The sequence below is a fragment of the Pteropus alecto genome, unplaced genomic scaffold, assembly GCF_000325575.1.
Source record: "Pteropus alecto unplaced genomic scaffold, ASM32557v1 scaffold155, whole genome shotgun sequence".
In the NCBI taxonomy this organism is placed as follows: domain Eukaryota; kingdom Metazoa; phylum Chordata; class Mammalia; order Chiroptera; family Pteropodidae; genus Pteropus; species Pteropus alecto.
In genome coordinates this window covers 23346519-23366907 of record NW_006438113.1, presented here as the reverse complement: position 1 = coordinate 23366907, position 20389 = coordinate 23346519, and the positions used below count along the sequence as shown (strand labels likewise).

The window sequence follows — 20389 nt, the reverse complement described above, 5'->3', positions numbered from 1 at the left end:
AGCAGGGTGGCTTTGCTGGCTCCCACTTTGTCTCCAGTCTTGATCAGTTGCACATCACTCAGGATTTCAATGGTGCCTCTGGCGATTTTAGTAGTGATGCCCAAAGCCTGGAAGAAGGAGGTTTTCTCAGGCCCCAGACCAGTGTTCTGGGCTGGCGCGGTGACTTCACATGGGGCAATGGCACCAGCATGGGCGGCAGCTGGCACCTTCTTGACCAGCAGCATATTCCTGATCTTAGTGAAGTCCTCCTTGGTGAACACAAAGCCCACATTCCCCCCGATATGAGGCAACAGTTTCTCCAGAGCTGGGTTGTTTTCCAGATGTCCTCAGATGGCTTTGCGCATCATGGTGTTCTTGTCCATCAGGACCACAGCCTTCCTGTGGAGGGACATGAGGATCTGCTGCATCTGCTTGGAGCCCATGTTGTCTGCTCCCACAATGAGGCATTTTGGATAACCATCCAGAAGTTGGATGATCTTAAGAAAGTAGTTGGACTTCCAGGTTGCCCTGTCTTCCCTGGGCATCACAGCGCTGCATCAGGAATTGCCACGCAGGGTTTAAAGACGGTGTCATTCTCACAAGGACCCTTGGTGAGAGGAGTTGGGCTGTTTCTTGATTTTCATTATTTATTAGTACTTCTTTCCAAAGTTTTACACATTTTAATCACTTGATTATATTTGATAGTGATCTTATTAATGTTAAAAAGATTAGTTAATAAACATTTTGGAAGTGTGCTTCTTCGTATATTCAATTTAATAATTAAAAAAAAGGCATTTCCCAAATCTAGCATTTATATGTCAGACTCCCTGAAAGTGATATGTAAAATATAAGATCTCAAGTACTGTACTTCATTAAGAGCTTTGTTCTATAACAGATTCTTCTCAATTTCTGAAAGTTTTTAAAAAATATAGACATGTGCTGTTTGCTCTACATTGCAACATGATGTTTTAGTTTAATTTTTTTTCATTCTGTTATACATGTATCTTGCCCTTAAGCACATTTAGTTAGTTATTAAGAGTCAAATTTCCAAATAGATAAATTAGTTGAGATTATGCTCACTGTCACACAAGGTTTGCTTTAAATAGTGATGTCTTTTACTATACCAAAAATTATATATATAATTTAATTTTCTTTGGGCAAGAATAGTGGAGAGACATGACTCAGATAGAGGAGAGGTTTAAAATGGCACTTGTTGGAAAATTAGATCTGCCTGTAATACCAAATTTGAAAGTAACATCTCAAATTCTTATCTTCTTAGTTGTGGAAATAAATGGTTACCAAAAACATATGAACTAAGCCAAGTGTACAAGAACCTCAAGAAGAACTTGAGAAGGGTATATGATAATAGTACACAGTTTGTAGAGTCAGAGATGAGGAATTACAGAATAAATGTTTTTACTTGACTTAGAAACCATTTAAGCATATATATTACTCAATGCGCAAATGTTTTCAGAAGAATTCATATAATCTTTCCACATTATAAGAAAAAAAATCACTAAGATAATTTAGTATAATACATAATCTCTATTCTTTGGTCCTTGCCCAATTCTCTGGCCAAATCTTCAGGGACCTATCCCTATTTAACTTCTTCTCTGTGACTGAATAGAAAATACATGGTATGCCCTACCATCTTCTATTATAGATTGAAACTTTTATCAAACTGTTGGAAAACTGTAGCACTCAGTTAACACAGACCCTCTGAGTCTTGCTTGGTGCTCTAATGTCAACTCTAAGCAGGATACAGTTAATGGCTGTGCACTCAATAAACTCTGAATGGATACCTGGACTTGCTCTTCATGAAAGGGGTGACTTTTCTAGATTGTTTAACATATGAGTTACGTATGTGTGTGCGAATCACTAGAAACCCAACAAATACTGGTTTAATCAAGTTAGGGGTTTGTTTTCCTCACAAAACAGAAAGTAAGGAAGCAGGTAGTCTGGAGATAGTCTGCACAATGCATTCAGGGATCCAGGCTCTTCATCTTTACGCTATGCCATTATGCTATGTACCTCTTTTAGTCAAGTTTACAAGAGAGCTGCTGCTCCTCTAGTCATCATAACTGTATTCTGGGTAGAAGTTGCTAAAAAGGCAAAGGAGCAGAAAGTAAAAAATAAATAAATAAAAAGTCAGCAGTGTCAGCCTCCTTAAAAAATTTTATGAGATCCTCAACCATTTGTCTGTTCCCTGTTATCTCTCTTTGGCCAAAATTATGTCATGTGGCCTGTTTTAGATGAAAGCCAGTTGGACTTTCTATATCATACTTGTCATATTTCTGCTATATCTTTAGGTACATTTTTGACCTCCAGGCAGAAAGAAGGTAACGTGGTACAGTGGAAACAAAGCAGCATATGAACAAAGATGTTTTCCAGAATTCTTATCCAGAAATTCTTGTTTATAGTTTAATGGCTATAATTATTACATGTTTCTTAAGAGTGAAAGAAATTGGAAAGGTGTGAATTTTAAAAGTAGATACATAGCTAAAAGCAACAAACAAACAGGACAAACAAATAGAGACTCATGGACATGGACGATAGACTAGTGGTTACCAGACAGTATGGGGGGAAGGGGAAGGAAGGAGGTATATTGGGTAAAAGGGGTCAAATATCTGGTGACGGAGAGAAATCTAAGTATGGATGGTAAACACACAATGCAATATATATATGCCTTACTTTTGAATTGTACACTTGAAACTTACTGGATTTCGTTAACCAATGTCACCATAATAAAAATAAATAAATTAAAAATTAAAAAATTAAAAAATAAAAGTAGATACATAGCAACCCTATGGAGAAAAGAAGACTGAATAAATTTTATCTTCCATATTAATCTATGCTAACATATTATCTGTAGTTCTCTATTCTACCATATCTAACGCTGCCCCCCCCCACACACAACTCATCTCTTTATTACCTTAAATTAAAATTAAAAATAGTAAAATCATCTATATTCATCATTTTTAAAATTAGCTGCAAGGTTCAAAACATAACTCAATCTAAAAAGAAATGAGAGAAGATTGATTAGTATGTTCTTGTTATAATGGGACCTTGATATTCCTCTTATTAAGAGGTGAGTTTATGTCCCTTCACCTTGTAGCTGGGTGGACTTTGTGACTACCTTAACCAATAAAGTATGTATCAGTGATTTCTGGAGCTGGTACATAGCTACTACCTGATTCTCCTAGAACCCTGGACCCTAGAAGCCAGTACCATGTGGAAAGTACAACTGCCCTGAAGCTGCCATGCTCTGAAGAAGTCCAAACTAGTGAATATGGAGAGAGTATATGAAAGAGCTTTGAGACTACATGAAGAGAGACATGCCTGACCAGTGTCTGGCTGTTCCAATCCCCTGGTTCATATCTAGCCACTATCTGACTGTAGCCATGTGAGAGATCATGAAGTAGAACTGCACATCTGAGCTCCTTCCTAATTTCTAATCTACAAAAGCCACAAAATGATTATTATTTTTTAAGCTACTAACTGAAAATAATTTAGTGTAAATATTTGGCATTGATTTAGAATTGGATGCTTTGGGATTAGATGTCAGAGAGAAACTGGAAGAACACAGGAGAATGTCTGCAGAAATCAAGGTCCCTGAAGAGGCTGTTGGTGAGAAAATAAAAGAGAATAAAAGAAAGTAAACAAAAAATGGTAGCGGAAACTAAAGAATACAGTGTCCTTGTTATAAAGGATTGGCAACACTGTTTTCTGCAGTAATGTGACAAATAGGAAATGTGCCAAATGAATTTATGGATCTAACTAGGAAATTTCCAGACAGAATGTGGACAAGACCAGCTGACAATAGAGTAACAATAACTTTTAAAGTATCTCAAAAGAAATAAAATCCTTAGAGTGCCAGATTATGAATAAATAATAAAAACAAAAAACATAGAATAAAAAAAGTTATGCTCTGATGACGTTTTGGGGCTTAAAGATATTATAAGAGGACTTGAAAATACACAACAAATATTAGTGTAAAATCTGTTATTTAATCTGAAAAAAAAAAGAAAAATGTATAGGTACCAGAAAACCAGAAAGCTGTAAAAATATTCCAAAACTTATGAAGAATTTTGTCAAATTTTTAGACATAAAATGTCCTATATGAAACTAACTTAAAAATAGTGGATTGTAAGTTCAAAATGTATACCAGTTTTCAGCCTAAAGCAGAGAAATGTAGTGAACATGGGCAGCAGAAGCTAATGACTCTTCTACAATAGCTGATGGCAGCAAGAAAATTTTTTGGAAAAGATAGAGTCAAAACTGTCAGAGATAGTTAAACTGTATACATAGGAAACTCAAGAAATGGTTGAAAATTTATGTAAAATAAAAAGCTCCAAAAAAAACTCAGAGTAAAATGAGAGCCCATGTCTATTCCATCTGCTTATGCTAAAGATAGAACTTTTTCAAGAGAGAAGATGTAGGCTGTCAGCTCAAGACACACATTAAGAAAACTAATTCAAAAGATGTTAATGCTTAACAGGTGAAACTGTAAAACCAGTTGTTCAAAGCTATATTAATCAAATGTTCAAAGGATCTCTAAGACAAAAAAAAAAAAAAACCTCTATTTTGTTCCTCCCATTAAAAGGTATAAAATATTCTATGATCAATCAGAATTATGCCAATCTTTATTTTATCCCCTTCTTATCATGAAAGACATGGGACAATATCTGAAGATGGACCTCATCCTGGTCCTAAAGGGCCAGCCAAGATGTCCAGTAGAAAATCTATTCTGATTTTGGGTCAGTGGGACAGTTACATCTTTGAATGAAAAATGATTCTGCTCCTTAATAGTAAGGGATGAATTGGGTTATAGTAAAATCTTCAGGTTCTCACTACATACACTCTCATGGCTTACCCTTAGATGGATGCCCAGAAATGATCATTGGATTATGTTGACCATCTCTGCCAATATAGAGGTTATAGGCTCCAACCGCTTGTTCCTACTATTGGTATTGAGCATTGTATTTAGAAGACTCTTACCTGGTTTTCACATTGAATAAGAGATCTGCTTGCTACTCATTAAGATTCATGAAACCTTCATTTGATATTTAACTCTAAATTTTGTGATATAAAAAACTAACTACAAATGAAGTTACTTTAAGCAGAACCCTTCTATACATCTGTCCAGTTTTCTATAGCTCATGTAAATAGTAAATAATTTACAATTATAATAAACATTACTTTGAATAAATACTTTTATTTATATATTTTAAATGTCATATTGCTCTAAATGATTGGAAAGCACTGGTGTTAGCAATACATTCGATTCAGAAACAGCGTTTTCCTTTGAACACCAGACAGAACTAAAAGTATAGTTTTTAATATTTTTGGAGGGAAAAAACATGTATTATGTGTGTGTGTTTCTTGTGGAAAGAATGTTAACATGAGATCTACTCTCTTAGATTTTTTAAGTGTACAATACAGTATTGCTATCTATAGGCACAAATGTTGCCTATTAGATCGCTCAAACTTATTTGTCTTGCATAATTAAAATTTTTCCATGTCGATTAGCAACTCCCTATTTCCTCATTGCTCTAGCTCCTGGCAACCACTAGTCCATTCTTTGCTTCTATCAATGAGTTTCATTATTTAGATATATCATATAAGTGAATCATATAGCATTTCTTCTTCTGTGACTGGTTAATCACTTTGCATTTTTGACACTTAAATAATACTTCAGTTTACAAGTCTGGATGTTTTTCTAACTGATACATTAATCATCTTCATTATAACATTTACATTTGCTACATTACATTCTCCCTTTTTCTTAAGAAAAAAATTGCACTTAAAAAAATAATATGTCTGTTTTCTGAACCAGTCAGTCACTGCAGAAGTCAGTGTACAAAACCTCAAATGGTGAAATGGCAGACATAAAAAGCAAATGAATCCTTAATTACTTCATTTAAATGTTTAGGAGAAAGAACACTGCAAGCCTGGTGTGAGAATTTCTTATTCCCTTTACAGAGATTTTCAACCAAATAATCATTAAATGCTCTGTTAAACTGCCCCAGTTTACAACACATGTTCCTAGTTTGTTGGAGCTTCACATCCCAAGATACGTGCTGAGACACAGCCTACCCACAGTGTCACTGTGCAGCCAACTTGTCAAATAAATTGGTCCCTAACCATAAAGACACTTAAGGGAATTTAAGTCTTAAAGCTTTAATCAGTTTTGTGCAGAATAAAGATCATAAAAAGGCCCAAAAGTTTTAATATGCAGCTTTGAAAATAATCTTCTTAGGTGGGTTAGGATTTCCTCATCAATGACTTGACCTTTTTCTGTTGCACATTTTCATGCTAAAATAAATAAACGAAAGCAGAATCATGCAAAGAATTTTGCAGGCATTAAATTTAAAATTTATCAAACTTAATACTACATTCTGCTTAAGGAAATGAACATACACAACACTATGATTCTCTTTTATCATTTATATCAGATATATTTACATAGATAACAGTAAAATCGTTATTTGGCTGAATAGATTTTTTTAAAAAAGCAAGAACAGAATGCATGAAAGACAACATAATACTGACTCTTTCCTATAGAAATAAATTCTCTCTTTATATATGAAATATGTTTCTCTTGTTTTCCTTTGGTGATATTTTCTTTTGCTTGTTGTTGTTGTTTTTCTGCTCATATAAAATCAGCAAACTTTAGTGTCTCCTAAAATAAAAGATGATAATGTGATAAATCTTCATATTCATCTAGTGGAATGTTCAAGGTACCTATACCTGTACCTACTATAAGAGTCAAATAATATCAGTTAATTCTTTCTGGTCTGTACAGATGTCAGTATGTAGCTACCAGCATCTCTTGCGCACAAGATTGACCCTAGGAGTATCAATTCTCTAAAGTAAAAGTGTATTTGTTTGTTTAGGCCTACATATGGCATGCAGGCTTCCTAGGTAGAAAAAAGTCATTGACTATGTAGTATTGGAAAAAAGAAATTCTGTAGAAATTCCAGCAGGAAAGGAGAGAATACAATGAAAATAGCTACTTACAAATTTTCAGAACACCTAAAAGAGCAAAGTTCAGGGAAGGTCACCACTAGTGTTTAGATTTGTCACCTACAGCCTTCCAGAGCACAGCAAATTACTACCAATGATCAGAGCTGCTATCAAGAGCTTTGCACAAAAACATTGGAGGCTTCCTCAGTACTTTACACCTGCCTGTGTCCTCTTTCTGTGCATTTCTGTGGAAGGGAAAAAAAATGGCTTCTTTCTTCAGCCATCCAAATCTCATGCAAGGAACCCCTATTGGTTGAAACTAACCGCAAATCTATCTAACAAATGATTCTGGGAAATATGATTCCACTGCTTCCTCTGGCAATGCAGTGCAGTGGAGAGTGTCAGAGTGTGTTTACTCATCTAGCGTTGCCAACAAAAAATCAGGGACATCTCAGAAAATATATATCATGTTCTAATCACATGCTTGACACACAGCAAAATATGAGCATAATGGTGCAGTGATTAAAAGTATAAGTTCTAGGTCTGAATCCCCCACTTTCTACCTATATGTCTTTGGGCAAATTATCTCTCTAAGCTTCATTTCCAATTCTGCAAGAAGTGAATATTATTATTTGTCACAATACATTGTTAGGACATTTATATGCATTTAGCACAGTGTCTGAACATATAGAAAGAGATTTAAAAATGTTAGAAATATTACTATTGCTTTTATGATCATCATCATTACCTGCAATTAAGTGTTTTATTATTATTTTTTTTAATCTGAGAAGAAAAATTTGTGTTCTTCCTCTAAAGCTACATCTTTCTACTATGGTTTAGGTTGCATCTTCAATATTTAGAGGAATTTTACTTCTGTGATTAGTCCTTTTTCTCTTCATATCCTTTGCCTATTTTGCAGCTTGGTTCTGTCACTTTTTCTAACTATTACCTAATTGTTCTTTTTCCTTTCACTGACAAACTCTAAGGCTGGTGTTCTGATACCATCACTTCTGCTTTCTCATCATCTATTTAAATGAACCCTCCCATCTAGTCTCCATGAATATTTTTCTACTAAAACTCAATGCTTTTGTGCTCAATTCAGTGACGTTTTTGAATTTTTTTTTAATTTGAGCTTTTTTTAAATAGTTTATACCACTGATTTTTGTTACATGTATGATCTTATTCTTTATTGAGAAATGTTGATTGAATACTAACAAATTTCAGAATGCAAGGTGCTGGGATATACAATGAGACAATAGTGTTTCCACATTTAAGGAGTTTAGAGTCTACTGAAGAAATGACCGTACAATTTTAACACAAAAAGAATATAAGCAAATCCAGAAAAGGTATAAAAGAAAAAATAACTGATTCTAGATGGAATATTAAGATGTGGCTTTACCTTACACTGGTATTTGAACAGTGATGAAGTACTGACATATTTTGAATAAAAGGAAGGTAGTTATCTATATTGTGCCTGGGCATACTTTTTCTATCCCACTTTTTCTCCTCCTGATTGTAAGTTTCCCTAAAATCAATCCCTTCCTCTCTGTTATTTTCTCTCTTCTAAATTCAGGAAACTCTAGAATTTATAAGTTAGAAGAAAAAAATTTAATTATATGTACTTTAAAAAACTGTACTATCAGAAGAAACATTTTAACTCCTAGCAACTATTAAAATAATTAACCTGGAAAATAGTTTTAATATATCTTGATGTGAAATCTAGTTGAGGGTTCCTTATATTTAAATGAGCAATTAAAATTAGTCATATAACATAATACGGAGCACAAATATCAAACACACCAGAAATGCTTGTAAAAAATTTTACATATGTATGATACTCCCCTAGAGCTTCCAGAAAGGAATGCAGTCCTGCCAACATCTTTTTTTTTTTTTTTCATCTCAGTGAAACATGTGTCTGACATCTTACTTATAGATCTATAAGGCAATAAATCTGTATTGGTTTAAGACAATGAATTAGTGGTAATTTCTAATAACGATAATAGAAAACTCAGAATACATATACTTTCATAACAATTTCATAAAAAAAAAAAAACAAGTTTTACATCAAGTTTTTTTTTCCTTGGTGAAATCTCTGTTTTTTTTTTTTACATGTAATATTGTTAAAGAACTATATAGATTAGGTAAGCATGGTCACCTAAAAGTAATTCAAGCACCTGGCCAAATACTAGCTTTTCAATAATGAATCTGTTATACTAGTATTGAAAAGGTTGTGGAGAAAAAGGAACTCTCATAAACTGCTGGAGGGAGTAAATTGGTACAGCCACTATGGAAAACAGTATGGAGGTTACTCAAAAAATTAAGAATAGAATTACCATATGACCCAGCAATCCCTCTTCTGGTTATCTACCCAAGAAATTTGAAAACATCTATCTGTAAAGATATATGCACCCTGATGTTCATTACAGCATTATTCACAGTGGCCAAGACTTGGAAACAACTGAAGTGATTGGATAAAGAAGATGTGGCACATATATACAATGGAATATTACTCAGCCATAAGAAAAGATGAATTACTGCTATTTGCGAAAACATGGATGGCTGTTGAGATTATCATGCTAAGAGAAATGAGACTGAAAAAGTTGAGAACCATCTGATTGCAGTCATATGTGAGATATAAAACTGAAAGCAACAAATGAACAAGGCAAACAAATAAAAACTCATAGACACAGACAACCGTATGGTGATTACCAGATGAAAAGAGGGGACGAGGGAGGTAGATAGAGGTAGAGGGGGTCAAATACGTGATGACAGAAGGAGATCTGACTTTGGATGGTGAACGCAGTGCAATATACAGATGATGTATATTATTGAATTATACACTTGAAATCTATATAATTTTATTAACTAATGTCACTACGATACATTTAATAATAAATAAATAAAACAAAATCATCACAAAGCTGTAATAAACACTTTTTCTCTACTATTCCATTATATTTTATTTAATTTGGATATGTGTTGTTTTCTAAAATATTTAATTTTAGAAATTTTAGAATTTTTTTTACTTTAAGTCTTCCTACAGTCCTCATTCTTAAAGTTCTCAAAATTTAGTAAAAGAAGCAACAAAAAGTAACATTGATCAAAAACATGGAACCAATGGACAGAGTGATGAAACAAAGGAGAAATGATCAATTCTGAGTAAAATTCCGTGGAGGCTTATATATAGAATATTGAAGGTCAGGCAGAAATTCTCTAAGGAGAACAAGAGACTAAGTGTTTACATTTTATTTATTCATTAACTCAGCAAGTATTGTTCTAGGAGCTATGACTACATCATCAACAAAACAGACAAAATCCCAGCTCTCAGAGAGTTTACAGTTTAGTAAGCATTTAAAGCTGAGGGAATAAAAATGTTCCAATAACCTAAAGAATTGAAGAATATGGTAGTGAATATTGAGAGCAGTCAACTCCATTGGGTCTAACAATTCTGAACAGAGAAACAAAATTAGATGTGCATGAGAAAAGTAATTAAGTAGATGCTCTAGCTATTTATAATTAAGCAATGTAATAAAAATACCTTAAAACCTCATAATTATTAATAAACTCAGTATAGTACATGAGCATGCAAATGGTGGGGAAAAGAATTTTCATCCATTTGTTTAGTAATTTTCTTTTTTTAATTTACAATACATTAGGGTTATGCTTTTAAACAATAGCATCTCTTTCACATTCCCCAAAATAAAATTTTGGCTGAGTGTTATAGTCTTTGATTATGTTGGAGGAAATAAATATATGGAGAGAGAGGAGTAAAATATTGGCAACTGATAAACCTTGATGAAAATATATGGATAATATTTTACTATTTTATAACACCTTGGTCAGTTTGAAATTTTTCAAAAATATATTAAAATATGAAGACAAATACAAATATTCGGGCAAGGAAATGTTCAAGATAACTGAAACCTGAATGTCCCTAGCTAGGCTGGTGAGGTATGGGGAAGCACATGTATGCATCCAGCATCTAAGGATGGGTATTTGCCAGACTGATTCAATACAAACACAAAAAGGCAAAGGACCAAAAAAGGGAGGATGATTGATATAGTTAAAACAGTGGACTAAGAAATCTAAATCAAATTAAAAGAGAAATGAATAAAAGAGAGGACTAATAGTTTGGGAGACTTAAAGGCTTTGGATTCAGGTAGTGGTAAAGAAACAATTATAAGAAAATAAGTATATCGGCAACCAAAAAGGAGAGGAGATTGTATTAGAGAGGCTCCCCAAAGCATGTTTGTCATTATGAATAACCTCTGAAAGGTCATTTAAAAACATCATTCTCTGCATTGCACAGAATAAATTATACTAAAATAGTAATTTGTAGCTTATTTGACAGAATCTCAGATCTAGTCCTCTGCTTCATCCACACTTTTTTTGTCTTTGTGAGCTACCAGTGCTTAAAAAAATTAATTTCTATTCATCGTTTAGGGAAGTTTGGAATCATTCTCTTTTTGAAATACTGTGCTCCTTAAATAATATCTAACATCTTTAATATTTCAGTATTGAATGCCCTCAATATGTATTTTCTCTCTTAAGAAAAAGTAATAAAAACTCTGTCCTTTCTTAAATAGTAATCTTTTATCAAATATGACACAAAAGTCTTGTTGAGAAGATTAATTGTATACTTGGTCAACTGTCCATATTAATATTAATAAGACTCAGGAAAGCTTAATAAAGAATGGGTCAAAAATACTTATAATTCAGTATTCTAATTTGTTTTTCATACTGATTAGCATATGAAATAACAGAATTAACAGAAATTGAGTATATTAAAACTAAGTCATGTAAAAGATATTCTGATGTTTGACTCTTCCAGTGAGTGGGTTTCTTCATTGTCTAATTTCCCATTATTCAGGGCTACTCTAGGTACTTGAAGTTGTTATGGAGAACAATAATTTAATATTGTCTTGTCATTAATGTGCTGTTTGATCACATCAAAGGTCACAAGACAGATCAGTTGTTCTCAAGACTATAGAAAGAAATTAGAGGACAAGATAGTCCTTATTGTGTAGATATATGAAATAAATCAAATACACAAGTAAGAGGTAGAAAAATAAAGGTTATCATTCACATTGAAACAGACCAATGATGATTGATTTCAAAGTTTAGATAGGTATTTAGTGTCCTCTGTTTGAAAGAATAACTAACAGAGAAAATACTGGACACAAATATTTTGAAATCAAATGTAGAATTATGTATGTCTGTACATTTTTTTCTGGTCACGACCTCTATAGAACCAGAAAATATCTCTAGAACACTCAAATTTTAACATTTTTTGGCATTTGTAATGAGTTAATACTTGCTGCATCCTCTTCAAATATTAATTTTAGAAGAAAAAATTTTGCTCATTTGCTCATGGCAGGATAATCCCAACAATTAATTTTAAATAAACTGTAAATTTTTTAAAGTGTATTTATTTCATGGTAATTAAATCTCATTATCAACAAAGTAGCCAGAGAAGGTGGATTGGTTCACTGTTCCTTTATGTCTACCTTATATTTCTTTGACTATAGTTATTTATAGTACATGTAAAGTACTTTTGATACATGTAAGTTGATGGAATAAAAATGCAGAAAACAACAGACTGCTGCTTGCATAAATAATTCAGGAGTCAGTGAAGAAAAGCATTAGAAAATACAGCATATACACACATATGCACACTTTTTCTTTATTTTGTATATTATTCTCTAATTATAATACAAAATTCTAAGGTAACCAGGTAAGTTACCTAATGGCAAATCTTGGTTGATGGTACATCCTCACTGACCAGTCAGTTCAAAAGTCTAACTAGAAAGGATTTTGGCCATTGCTGTATTTGAGGGCTTCCCAGTTTAATTTAATATCAGAGTCAGCACAGGGTAATATCTAAGAGACTCCAGTTAGCAAACGACTGACCAAGTGTTCTAAGTGGTTATGTTGTTACAGCCATTACTGAAAGGTTTCCATTTAATATATGTAAAAGCTAAAATGCCAAGCAGATGAGTGAAGTTTCAGCTGTTTTATGTTCATGCATTATTAACCATCTTTTTTTTTTTGTCCTACATGCTCTTGACAACCTCCTTCAAATTATGCTCTTGGTTACTTCACAAATTACAGTCCTTTTTATGTTGATAAACCAAAATTTTATGCTACTCTTTTCACAGGCATCATGGTGATGTTTACAACTCTAGGTAGATGAATGAGGAAAGATACAGGACAAAATGAGCTATAAAGTATATTTGGAGGATCTTTGACATTTAAGAAAAGTAAAGTACTGTTTGGAGAGCTGGGAAAATTGGATCACAGTTGTTCACTGCTAGAGCCAGGTTAATTTATTCAAATGGAATGAAGCAGAACTCTTAAAAAAACAGAGGTGTAGAGAGTAGCTGCTCTTACTCTTTGTATTTTTTAAAGTGGCTCATGAAGAAAGACTTCAGAATTGAACATAAATTTGTATATTTAAATCTAAGTGCACTTATATTTATGGCAAGTTGATGTTCATATGAAACATATTTTTTATTAAAAAAATTGAGCAATCAGAAACTAAGTATGTAATAAGTGTTATTTAAATGTATCAATTAAGCTTCAATCCTTTGTTTTTATTTTATTTATTTTGTTTCTTTCTATGCTCACTCTGGTTAGGCATATTTTGCTACTCAAGTGTTCTCAAGGGGAAAAATTACATTTTAATCATAGTTCTGTGTAGAAAGAAATTGAACAGTTTATTTTGGAATCTACATATTCTCTCTGTATAGAATTCACTATTTCTTAGCCACATTGGGCTTTTTCTGCTTTATTTTCCCTAGTATCAATTGTTCTTCTACTGAGATATTCAGATACCATAAAATTCATTCTTTTAAAGTGCACAATTCAGTGATTTTTAGTATATTTACAAAGTTGTGCAAGCACAACCACTATCTAATTCTAAAACTGTTCTATACATCAAAAATAAATTCTATACACATTGCCAATCTCCTTCCATCAGCCCCTGCCAACCACTGATCTACTTTCTGTCTCTATGGATTGGCCTATTCTGGACATTTCACATAAATGAAACCATAAAATATGGGGTCTTTATGTCTGGCTTCTCATAGTATAAGGTTGTCACAGTTCATTCATGCAGTAGCATGTTTCAGTACTTCAATGCCTTTTATGGATGAATGATATTCCATTGTATGGGTATACCACATTTTGTTTATCCATTCGTCTTCTGATGGACATCTGAGTTATTTCCACTTTTTGGCTATTCTGAATAATGCCGTTAGAAACATTTATATACAAGTTTGTATGTGAACATGTTTTAAATTCTCTTGGGTGTATACTTAATTGTGAAACTGCTGGGTTTCAAAGGATCTCCATATGTAACTTACTGAGTAACTGCCTATTCATTTTATTTTTTTATTTATTATTTTTAACAGTAAGGCATATATATATATGCCTATAAGCATATATAGGCAAATATATATATATATATTTATACTGCGTGTTCACCTCCCATAGTTAGATTTCTTTCTGTCACCACATATTTGGCCCTCTTTACCCCGTCTACCTTCCCCCTCCCCCTGTCTATTTATTTTAAGTCCCTGCACCTTTTATATTCTCATCAGCAATGTCTGAGTTTCAATTCTTTCTGTCTATTTTCAATTTTTTGCACTCAATTTTCAACTATTTTTGCTTTATTTTAATTTTATTTTTCTTCATTTTTTCCTCAATAAATACAATTTCTTCCCCCTCTTCTCCTTCTCCTTCCTCAGTAGCTATACTTTTATACTTTACAATAGGTTAAGCTCTTTAGTAAGTACCATAGATTGTGTTATCATACTTAGTATTCATGACAACTTAATATAATAACTATTTTTATCCTCATTTTGTAGATGAAAGACTTTATACGAAAGGGCTCAGAAACTTTCTCAAGAACAAGAGAACACGAAGCCTCTATTTAAACTTATCTAGCTTTTGGAGCCCACCTCATACTCTCATGTTTTCATTATTTCCCTGTGATTTTCTTTCTGTGGTGACTCTTTCCTGTTGATAAGCAACCTACCGATATCCCTACATCACCGACTTTCCTGACACCTCCTGCAGAACTGGAAGGCATTCTGAAAGCTGTGCATTATAGCCCTTCTAGAGCATCCTGTGGGAAGGAGTTCTCTCAGACCTTCAGTGCAGAAAGAGGATTTCTTTCAACTACAGATGGAGGAGGGTTTGTCAGCACTGATAGAGACTGGCTGTTAACTCAGGAGGCAGAATGCAAAACAGATTTTAGTTTGTGTGAAAATATATTCTATATAAATTCTGTGTACCTTAGGTAAATGAGCTGTGCTGGCCTTAAAAAGTAGTATTTGTCTCCAAAATATGTTTTAACATTGTAGATATCAATTAAAGTATTTAAAAATAAATTCTTTTTTTGATAAGTTGATAATTATATTTATTTTATTGAGCACTTACTATACATTAGATAATGTATTAACTATTTTGCATAGATTATTTCCTCTTCTGAGATGTTTATTATAATGTATTACATATGCAAAAACTGTGGTGCAAAGAGATTATGTGACTTGCCCAAATCTCATCACTTCAAAGTGGCCAAGATGGGACACAAGATCAGGTCTCTGTGACTATGAAATCTGTGATTTTAACAGCTAATAAATATATTGGTTCTCAAAGTTAGGGTGTAAGTTATTCACCTCACTGCCAATTTCTGTGACAGAAAAGAAAAAATAATGTCTAACTGCTTGCAGAGTTTGACTTTCTCCTAATTTGTTATATGATTTAAGAAATACTATCTAAAAATATAAGAAATATGTTATTGGATTTAAGAAAATAGGAAAGATTTGGCACCTCATGCCTGATGATGAGATGATTTTATGGATAAGCACAAAGGGATGACATCTCTAGTTTTCTTAGGTGTCTATTGATTAAAATTATACAGAAGTCTTCAATATTACAATAACCCAGTTTATACTTCTGAATTAGGTTTCTTTTGTTCTTGCTAAACAGATCAGAAATTACATAAAATTCAACCTGAGGTTTTTTGTGGGTGATTTTTCTCTATAAAACTCTTCCTTTAAAATAACTACTATTCCCCATTAGAAAATAGTTATTTTGAATATTTAAACATTGAGAAAAATGTTAGCTTAAGTTATGAACTTTTGAGAGAATCATAGAGCTTAGAATCAGTAATGTTTATACATATAATTTAACCAAACTATTAATGCATTGTTAAAAGCTATCACATTGTTTAGCTGAAATTTACAAAATTATGAGTAAAAGAAGACATAGTTAGACTCAGCATTGTAATTACCTGGTTGCAATAGGCCACATCTTTATCTTTTTTTAGCTATTCAATTAGAATCGTCTCGGATGTTAAACAAGTATAAAAATAGTGAACTTTGTAAGTACGAATGCTTTCAGATGTTATTTTATAAAGGATAATGACTATGCTGCAAGGGTCATCTTGGCCATTATTTATCAGGAATATAAAACAAATTGTTCTTCTTAGGCTATGCTGATGTAATTTAAATTGTGCCTCCTTCAGGTTAAATCAAAAGGTGCCAACAAGTGGCAAAAAAAAAAAATCTGTCTTTGAAATATTAATGTATCTGACAATAATTCCATCTTACATTCATCAGAATTCATTGTTTTGATTTACTCATGAATAGAAGAAAATACGTGAGCTATATACAGGTTTCTTTCTAAGGTGAATGGTTTGGCAAACTTAGAAAGAAGATAATCTGTAAGAATTTATTTAATAGAGTAGCCATGAAAATGTTCTTGATGCTTTGAAAAACTTGTCTTTTATGTCAGTGACTGAACATATTCACTCTCCATTCACTCATTATTTTTTTTAAATATCTAACAGAGTGATTTTCTCAGGAAAATTTCACAACCAGCAAAATCCCCTTCCATCCAACTTTCCAAAATGTGGAGACAAACATACATTTGCCAACTAGATATTTTGCCATCTAAAAGTTGCTAAATCAGTAACATATTATCCAAAAGAAAGTAGGATAAATGACATAAAAAATTTTATATTATAAGGAGAGTTTATCCTAATTTTAATTGACAACCTCGCTTAGATTCTTTTGCTTCTCTGAGCAGTAGAAACTTTGACATAATCTGCCTTCTCTGAGCAAACTGACACTTAGGATTCATCTTTACTTTTGTCTTATAAAAATAAGAGATATTCTTATGTTGCAGAATCATTCCACACTGGATTATAACAGGGGGCAGAGGGTCCCAGCCAAAAATCTAGAAGGGTGGAGGGAAAATTATTTTTCCTTCCCTACAAGTCTAATTAGAAAAGATAAAAAATAGTCATTATAAATTATTAAATAATAAAAAATAGCAAACCAGGACAAATGTGAAAGACACAGGTATATTTCAGTCTGCTACTTTCCTTTTTTAGATGCTCTTATCTCCTTATAGCCCCTAAAAAACTTCTCACAATTTTGTGCCACCAAGTTATTATTTAACTGTGGCATATGGCACTATTGTCTTTTTCTACCATCGTTGTGTCAGTTCATTGGATATCATTCTGCTATTTTTATATTAAGAGAATTTTTTAAAAAATAAAATTTGATAAATAAGAAATATATTTATTAAAATACTAACTTACTGACTGATGCATTGTTTGCATCAAGTGCCCCAAGAAGCGGATGCCAAGACAAAATTTTTCATGCAAGGGTTATATTTGGGAACACTGCCTATGAGGGATTACAAAAGAGAAGGTGAGGAAAAAAGTAGAGGAAGTATCTATCTACAATGCAGGTCTGACAGCTGAGAAAAGCTAGAAAAAGAAAGAAAAATTGCCTGGTTAGAGCCTGAGACCATAGCGCATCTCCAAGAGTGTTAGCCTGATTGGCGGGGAACAGTAGTTCGATTCGTCGGGAAATGGGAATCTATACTGGTGGACCTATTCATGGCTGAGGAACTTTTAGCTGTTTTATTTATTTACAAAAATATCTAATAGAATCTTACAACTCTATTTTTACTAGTTAAAAAATAAAATAAAAATAAGAATAGCTAAATAACAACAATAAAACCCATTTATTTCAAAGGAGCAAAAGAACAATAGTTTAGACTTTTTACCCAACAATAGAAAAAAGAAACACTTCTCACTTCACTTTAAGTCCAGCATGAACTAGAAACCAAAGCCTATCCAGGATATTTAAAGAAAGGAAAATTACAGATTAAATTCTTATGTACTAAATGCAAAAATTCTAAACATATATTGGCAAACCTGATTTGATGGTTTTTAAATGAAATAAGATATCATAATTGAAATTTATTCCCAGAAATGAAAGGTTGGTTCAACATGGGAAAATGTATCAACAGTTTTACCACATGATCAGATAAAAGGAGAAAATAAAGTATGTTCGTATTAAAAAATGCAAAAAACACCAGTATAAACTCATGTTTAACTTAATGTAGATACAAACTGTTGTATATATAAATATTATAGATTTACATATTGGGTTAGTAAACAGATATATGTATATATACACATATATATTATATGTATCTATCACATATATATGTCATATCTGTCATATATGTCTGATATATACCTGTCATTTTTATATACCTCTTAAGCTAAGAGGGCCTAGAAGCAATGAAATTCCAGTGGCAACAACTGCTCTATCCCACAAATCTTGTTTTCCAATACCACTATGGAATAAAAAAAAATCTATGGCTCATTGGACATATGGCCGATTCTAAGACTGGGTCAGGAAATATATGAGATGAGCCTGAAGCACCTTGTAAGAAAAAGTTTAAAAAAACACAACAGTGAGAATATGTCAAAGAGACAGAGATGCCAACCAAAAGAGCTGCCAATGGTCAAAGTTGGACCAATTTGAGCAACAAAATAAATCATGTAATATCAGCTCATAACTCAAAGTATAAAATACATATCCATGATTCCACAGTAATACAAATAAATGTCTGGATAAATGAATAAATGGGAGAGAATAGATAATTTTCCTATACAGAAGAATCCAAAAAATTTATGTTGATACTGCCCCACTCAGAAGATAGAAAATAACTCTCCACTGTAAGTGTGGGCTGAATACAGTGGCTTCCTTCCAAGAGTACAATGTGGAATCAAGAGACAAAAAAAAACCAAAAACTTTACAGTTGAGAAACCTGACAAACACTACTTCTGCCAAGTATGCAAAGTCGTCAATGTTGATAAATCATGTTGATAGTATGTACACTTGATATGATGTGATGAAAATAGCATCTTACCTCTATAGTCTCCCTCTCCAAAACTCATAACTCCAGTTTAATAAGGAGAAAATTAGACAAATCCCAACTGAGGTATATTCTATAAAATACATGACAAATATTCCTTAAAACTCTCTAGCCCAAAACGAGGAAAGTCTGAGAAACAGTCACAGCCAAGAGGAGCCAAAGAGGACGTGATGACTAAATATAATGTATTATCCTGGATAGGATCTTGGAACAAAAAAGGGGCATTAGGTAAAAACTAAGAATATATAATTAAAGTGTGGATTTTAGATCTTTATTAATGCCACTTCATATAAAGTCTACCTACAAAAGTCAATTCTATTACTTCATCTAACAGAAATTTTTCTTTAAAACACATTATATACAGTGTCATAAAATACCTAGTAATAAAAATAATCAAAGATATTTAATACCTGTATAATTAATACAATATTATATGTGTTGAAAAAATAAATACTTGAAAGATGTGGCAGACTTATAGACTGGAAGACTCGGTATTTTGAAAATGTCAGTTCTCCACAAATTATAGATTTAAGGCAAACAATCAAAATTTGGCAAAAATAAAAACAATAAAAACATTTGTTAATCAAAAACAAAATAAACACTATTAAGGAGTAGGAGACACCAACACGAAAGTAAGAGCAAATAGGAATGAAATACTTATCTGACAAATTAATTTAAAGAATAAAGATAACTAATAGTATCAGGAAGTCAGACTCAGCCTTTCTGAGTTATCTGTCAGCATCTCTCACAAAACTTCCACCAATGTATTAGCACATCTCAAGGCAATTTATAGAAAGAATTGCTTCTAAGAGCATATGTTTGTTGGCAGAGTTTAGTTCTGTTAAGGGTGTTAGACTGAAGGCTTAAATTCCTACCTGGCTATTGGCTAGAGATTGCCCTCATGTCATTGGCGAATTGGAATAGGTAATAATCCCAGCTTTTTGTTACAGAATCTAACTTCAAACTCCCCACTGCTTAAGAAGTTTAGGTCAGGGAACATATTATACTGAAAAGATTATCTGATATGGGATACACTCCCTGTTTTTCTGTGGATAGTTTTAAATCTATCCTGGCCTTGTACCGGGCCATAACTGCGTGCTCAGAAAATATTATTTAGCCGGTGTTGGTTCAGCTTTAAGGAATCAGGCTTTATTGTATTAAAAAAAAAAAAAAGGCATATACCTAAAGGTTCTGT

The 20389-nt window shown here is 32.7% G+C and overlaps 1 pseudogene; it reads right to left on the bottom strand.

The window, feature by feature from the left end:
* The window catches only part of LOC102881467, a 1743-nt pseudogene extending 1215 nt beyond the window's left edge, over positions 1-528 (bottom strand).
* Between the last annotated feature and the right edge of the window lie 19861 nt (positions 529-20389).